This window comes from Onychomys torridus, chromosome 5 (genome assembly GCF_903995425.1).
Source record: "Onychomys torridus chromosome 5, mOncTor1.1, whole genome shotgun sequence".
Taxonomy (NCBI): domain Eukaryota; kingdom Metazoa; phylum Chordata; class Mammalia; order Rodentia; family Cricetidae; genus Onychomys; species Onychomys torridus.
In genome coordinates, this window is record NC_050447.1 from 101,413,124 (window position 1) to 101,420,304 (window position 7,181).

Sequence of the window (7,181 nt, forward strand, 5' to 3'; positions counted from 1 at the left end):
CTGGAGAAACTACAGCAGTTACAGATTTGAAAGAGGGTACCAGGCATGGTTTGAGTAAGTAGAGAATAAAACCATGAGGCAACTGAAAAATCCCAAGTTCTGATTAGGTTGCTTCTTATGAACTATTGATTCATTAAACCCTAGTGGTCGATGATGTAAATCAAATTGTTGAATAAATAGGTTTACTGTTGCTGTGATGAAATATTATGCAATGTCTGGTTGTGTGGAAAAGGTTTATTTTACATATCCCATGGTATAATCCATTGATTGATGCCAAGACAGGAACTCAAAGAGGGGTGAATCTGAAGACAGGAGCTGATATAGAGGTCAAGGAAGAGTGCTGCTAACTTGTTTGTTCCTAATGGCTTTCTCAGCTTGCTTCTTTATAGAATGTAGAACCATCAGCCTACAGTGATATAACTCACAATGGGCTGTCCCCTCCTGCATCAATTACCAATTAAGAAAATGCTCTAGAAGCTTGCTTACAGCACAGTTCTCTGGAGGCATTTTCTCAGTTGACTTTGATTCCTCTCAGATGACTATAATATGAAGTAGAATTGACTCCTTGTCAACTTGGCACACAAATTCATTACTGTTAAGCCATAACATTACCTTTCTTGTACATCCCCCAAGACCATACATTAATATCAGCATTACAATATAAAACATTTTACAAACTTAAAAGAGTCCCACAGTCTTTAAAAAATTAAACACACCAGGCAGTGGTGGTGGTGGTGGTGGTGGTGGTGGTGGTGGCAGTGGCACACGCCTTTAATCCCAGCACTCGGGAGGCAGAGCCAGGTGGATCTCTGTGAGTTCCAGGCCAGCCTGGGCTACCAAGTGAGTTCCAGGAAAGGCTCAAATCTACATAGAGAAATGCTGACTTGAAAAACCAAAAATAAATAAATAAATAAATAAATAAATAAATAAATAAATAAATAAATAAACACTTTAAAATTCAATCTCTTTAGAATTCAAAAGTGTCTTTTAAAAAATCCAAAACTTCTTTAAAACTTTAAAGTCTCTTGTGATTTCTATTTGTGGTTGTCAACCTGACTACATCTGGAATTAACTAGAACCCCAAAATAGAAGGTGTATCTGTGAGAGATTTTTGCTTAATTTAAAGTAGGAAGATCCACTTCTAAACCTGATCCTTGAGGTAGGATGACACAGCTTTAATCCAGATCATTTGATGAAGGAAAACCTACTTGTAATCTGGGCCACACTTTCTGTTGGAAACCTATACAAGGACATGGAAGGAGGAAGCTTTTGTCTTTGCCTGCTTGCTCTTGCCTTGATAGCAATTCCATTCCTTCACTGGCATTGGATTGCACTTTGTCAACATTCCAGCTTATAGTGAAGACAAGCTGAGATATTCTAACATCATGAATTGAACAACTTCTAGATTGCTGAACTCTCCACTTGTGTATGGTGATATTTTATTTGTGCTGAAATGTGATTTTATTTGTATGTTAATAAATAAAGTTGCCTGGGGGTCAGAGCTAATAGCAAGCCATAGCAGAAGCCAGGCAGTGGTGGTGCATACCTTTAATCTCAATCACATGGTAGGCAGATCTCTGTGTGTTCAAGGATACAGCAAGCATGGAGACATACGCCTTTAATCTCAATACCAACCATAGAGACCTAGAGGTCTGTATAGACAGGCAGTGATGAGGAGGTCATGTGGTTGGGTTTACAACCAATGAAAGACTGACCAGAAATTCAATAAAAAGACAGATACACTGGAAGTAGGTCTTTTTCAAAGGGGAAGGATGGCAGTGGCAGCAAGGGGTAAGAAAGGGTTTTTAGTATCAGCTCTTACTTACTGCTCTGACCTCTTGGGCTTTTAACTCTGCATTTGGCTCTGTGTTCCTTATTTAATAAGACTGCTACATCTACATTTAGGGCCCAATGTGGCAACAATTCATTAAAAACTGCTTGGCTCCGCTGGGCTCAGCTTGGCATCCCTGCCCAGTTTCCGGCCTCTGCTGGCCCAGCTCCCCAGCTCAGGCCAGCTCCGTCCAGGCCCTAGGCCTGACTGACCTTAGCTACAATGATCAAAGATAAGTTAGATATGAAACCTTAGACTCACAAATATAGGATAGATAGGATATCTTCTTTAATATTGCAACTGTAATTCTTGTTTGATAATTGTTTTGTTATATGTAATTTTACTATGTTAAAGTTAAAACTTTCCCTTTTGAGCCAGGTGGTGGTGGCGCATGCCTTTAATCCCAGCACTCAGGAGGCAGAGCCAGGCAGATCTCTGTGAGTTCGAGGCCAGCCTGGTCTGCAAAGTGAGTTTCAGGAAAGGTGCAAAACTACACAGAGAAACCTTGTCTCGAAAAACAAAAAACAAAAAACAAAAAACAAAACAAAAAAACTTTCCCTTTTGAAAAAAAAGAAAAGAGGAAGTACTGTGGATATCACTCTGTATAAATAAAATGCTGATTGGCTAGTAGCCAGGCAGGAAGTATAGGTGGGACAAGTAGAGAAGAGAATTCTGGGAACAGAAAGGCTGAGGCAGAGAGACGCTACCAGCCACTGTGATGAGAAGCAACATGTTAAGATACCGGTAAGCCACGAGCCATGTGGCAACTAATATATTAATAGAAATGAGTTAATTTAAGATATAAGAATAGTTAGCAAGAAGCATGCCATGGCCATACAGTATATAAGTAATATAAGTCTCTGTGTGTTTACTTGGTTGGGTCTGAGTGGCTGCAGGACTCGGGTGAGAGAGATTTGTCCTGACTGTGGGCAGGACCAGAAAACCTCTAGCTACATTTGTGGACAGTCATTATTAGATTATCCTAACCACAGCCTGTAAATGGTTCTACTTAATCCCTTTTCTATGTAAGTTCTATAAGTTCTGTTACTCTAGAGAGCCCTGACTAGTACATATCTCAACTGTGCATTCCTGTAAAATCAAAAATAAGTTATATACTTTCTTACTTCAAGAGGGAAGAACCAGGCTACAGTCATAATCTGAATAACACAAAACCAAGCTTCATCTGTGCAAATAACTGAGTGTCTATTGTCTGGGATCCACTCATGATCTTTTGGGTTCCACCAAAGGACCTGGATCATGATTCCAGCTCCATTATCTACAGGCCAGATAGCCTCCTAACCTCATAACAGCTTCACACCACAGCTGCAACTGGTCTTTGTGGCCACCCCTTCATACTGGTGTCCTCAAAATTCTGAGGGTTCTTGCTATAACTGGGCTGTACTTTTACCAATAGCCTCTCCTGTGCTCTCTTAAGAGACTCCAGCTGCCAAGTCTCAGCTGCTTTCCATGACCTTTCATGCCTTTACAACCAGTAATACCTGGGTGACTCCTACACTACCAATTTCAGCTGCCAGGACAAGGTGTAACCTTGGTCCCCTCTGGAACATAGATTCTGTTTGCTGACCCTAAATAAACACTTCCCAGAATATTTCACCTCAATTATGCTTATCTCTTATCATAGCTGATTCTTCAGTCCCAGCTGGCCTGCATCCATTTTCTCAGCCAAGTAAAGATTTCATTTTAGTGGTTCTGGTATCTTGTTAATTACAGCTGATTCTTCAACCTTGAGTAAACAGAACCACATAGGCTCATATATCTGAGTGTGTGGGCCCCAATTAATGGAAATGTTTGAGAAGAATTGGTGGGTGTGGCATTGTTGGAGGAAGTATGTCAATGGGAATGGGCTTTGAGTTTTCAAAACCCACAGGATTCTCTCTCTCTCTCTCTCTCTCTCTCTCTCTCTCTCTCTCTCTTTCTCTCTCTCCTCTCTTCCAGGATGTAAAGTAATCAGCTACCATTCCAGCACCATGACAACAAGCCTTCTACTGCTCTCCCTGCTGTGATGTTTATGTATTAACCCTTTGAAACTGATTTATATAAACTTATGTTTATGGACTAACCCTTTGAAACCATTTATATACCTTCCTTTATTAAGAAAAAAAGAAAGAAAGAAAGAAAGAAAGAAAGAAAGAAAGAAAGAAGAGAGGGAGAGAGGGAGGGAGAAAGGAAGGAAGGAAGGTAGGGAGGGAGGGAGAGAGAGAGAAAGACAGACAGCAAGGAAGAAAGAAAGGAAGAAAGAAAGAAAGAAAGAAAGAAAGAAAGAAAGAAAGAAAGAAAGAAAGAAAGAAAGAAGAGAGGAAAAAGAAAATAAATATGCACTGGCTCTGATAGAGTCTTTGAGTGACTACTAAATTTCCCTCTGGAACTTCACAAGCCAGGATTCCATCCTCTGCATTTCTATCAACACTCCTATCTTCCAAACTCACACAGAACAGCTCACCAATCTTTGAACACTCAATGGCTTTTCTCATCCAAAGTTCCAAAATCTTTCCAGAATCTTCCCCAAACCAACATGGTTGGGCCGGTCACAGCATTACCCCACAATTTCTCTTTTAGTTTGTGTTACTATTGTTGTGATGAAGCACCATGACTAAAAGTATCTGGGGGAGGAAAGGCTTACACTTCAACGTTGTTGTTCATTGCGGAAGAAAGCCAGGACAGGAACTCAAACAGGGCAGGAGCCTGGAGTCAGTTGTTTATCCAGAGGCCATGGAGATATGCTGCTTGCTGGCTTGATCCTCACGACTAGCTTAGCCTGCCTGCTTTCTCATAAAATCTAGGACCACCATTCCTGGGTTGTACCATCAATAGGCTGGGCACTCCCACATCAATCACTAATTAAGGAAATGCTCTACCGGCTTGAATACAGCCTAGTATGATGGAGGCTTTTTCCCAGTTGAGGTTCCCTCCTCTCAGACGACAACTACAACTTGTGTCAAGTTGACATAGAACTAGCTAGCACAAAGAGTATATTTAAATGTCCTCTGAACAGGATGCTGTGTAGTCTGGTTGTATGGCATGGAAAAATCTGACTGATACTAGGTCCCAGATCCCATGCTGGCTTCTTTCTTGTGCCAGATGGGCCTAGGTCAGATTATAATGAAGTACTATTTAAGGACCTATTAAGATAGATTCAATACAGTTACCAAGCCATAATAAAAATAATTACTAGTCTAGTAGTGGCACAAATTTATAGATTCAGTGTCTCCTGTCTTGTGGTGGGAAGGTCTTTGATATTATTTGGTTAAATGATGTTTTGATTTGCCTGCAAAACATCTTCTAAACATATGTTTTTATACTTTATTCCTGCTCATATATGTCTAATTTGTAGCAAGAAATGGTATAGTGTTCTGGGAACATGGCAAAGACTTATACATGTTAAACTACTCAGAATGAGTGACTATTTGAATTTACCTAGTATTCCAATGTTAAAATAGAAGAAGGAAAAGGAAGAAGAGGCAGAGGGGTGAGGACAAAAAAAGGGAAGAAAGAAAGAAGGAGAAAGAAAAAATTATCACTCCATCCATAATTCAAGGAATATATTAGAAGATATAGGGAAATATATGGAAATCCAGAGAAAAGCTAGGAAAGTCTTATTGAAACAAGTTGATTTCCTTTGGGCATGAATTCACATCAGTCTTCCTAGGTTAAAGATGTCTTTTTTTTTTCCATACAGTTGGGACCCTAGTAAAATGCAGATGTCTAGATAAGTATGCTTTGAGGGAATGGGAATAGCCATGGGATCCTTAAGTCAGATTACAAATAGAGGGGTTAAATGAAGCCCTGGGTAAGTGAAGCCCTGAGTGACCCTGACTTTGACATTGGCATGGGTCACCTACTGTTACAAGGCCAACTGGCTCATAGGAAATTGGTAAAGCCTTTATCCATATGGACCAGGCTCAAGTGGAATGGCACAGATTTCCTAGGTAAGAGGAGCATGATTATTTATGAAGGACTGAGTTGTTAGTGCAAAGACAAGCAATTGGGCTTCCTCCTTCAGGATGCTTATAGTCTAAGATCGTTGGCCTGCAGAGTCCTCCTCCCAAGACTAGCTAACCTCTCCCCCTGTGCTGTACCTAATAAACAAGCTGAGGGGCCAGGTTGCTGCAGTATCAGTCAAAGAAACGCATGGAATCCCAGCGTTACTAAACCTGGGTCTGTGCATCTGTCCTTTTTCATCCCCTTCTCACTCCTACCTAGGATTCTGGGACTAAGTCTCAGCAAATGGCACCTTTCACAGGGTCAAGGAAATATACACTTAGCTCCAGCCAAGAGGAACTCACATCGATACTCCTCACATTGAAACTGAATTGAGTAAGAAAAGTGAATGCTCTAGGGTGAGGCATGCCTTTGAATAATAAACGTTAAAACAAAACAAAATGGAAAGGCAGTTTGTTCTATTATCCATGAGGTGTAGAATTTGGTTCAGGAGATCTAAAAGATAAGTAGTTACACGATAATATTTGAAAGAGATTTTGGGAGAAAAGTAAAATCTAAAGATAGACAGTTCTATGCTGATGCTTTGAAGGAGAGTTTAAGAAACTGTGGAAATAAGATTAAGGGAGAATTTAGAAACCACAGAATGAAAGCAAGCAACATTACTGCCTAAAGGAAACTCCTGGGTCTCTAGTGAACAGGCATGTGATGCACCACTGACAATGAAGTTTAGTGACCTGGTCCTGCCTAAGTAGTCGAACTATGTGAGAGCAGAGGCTAGGAATCTTGGCCCTTCCCAGGTGACCTATCTTTGGATCATGTCCTCTGAACACTTGTGGGAGGAGGCCATGGTAAAAACAGATTCTTGTGTCATATTATCCCAGACTTGCAGGCTGGGCTGGCTAGGCTGGAGCACCAAGGAACTGCTGCTTCCTGTAACCTAACTCTAACATCTACCCTGAGAAAGACAGGGAGCCAGAGGAAAAATGTCTTGGTGGTTTTGAATGTTACCTGGCTTTTGGTCATCCTGCAGCTTTTCCAAAAAACAAACAAACAAAAACAAAATACATTGTATTTAACTGGGGTTGCTTAACCAAGATTCTCCAGGATTTGGAAAATAAAAAATTTTAACCTACACTTTGTGGCCCTAAAATTTCCAAGGTGCTTTGCCACTGATAAGGTGCGCACGGAACAACCGGCTTCAGAAGGTGCTGAGAGCACTAAGAAAGAGACTCAAGTGCTCAATTCATAAAACAAAAAGCCAGTTGTGAGTTTTGGCTCTCTCTGCAGCCCATGAAATAGTGGTGTTATGCACTGGAAAAAAAAAACAAACAAAATGGGGTGAGTGGAGGGGGTGAGGAAAGGAGGGTGCCTGTTGTGCATACAAAAATAA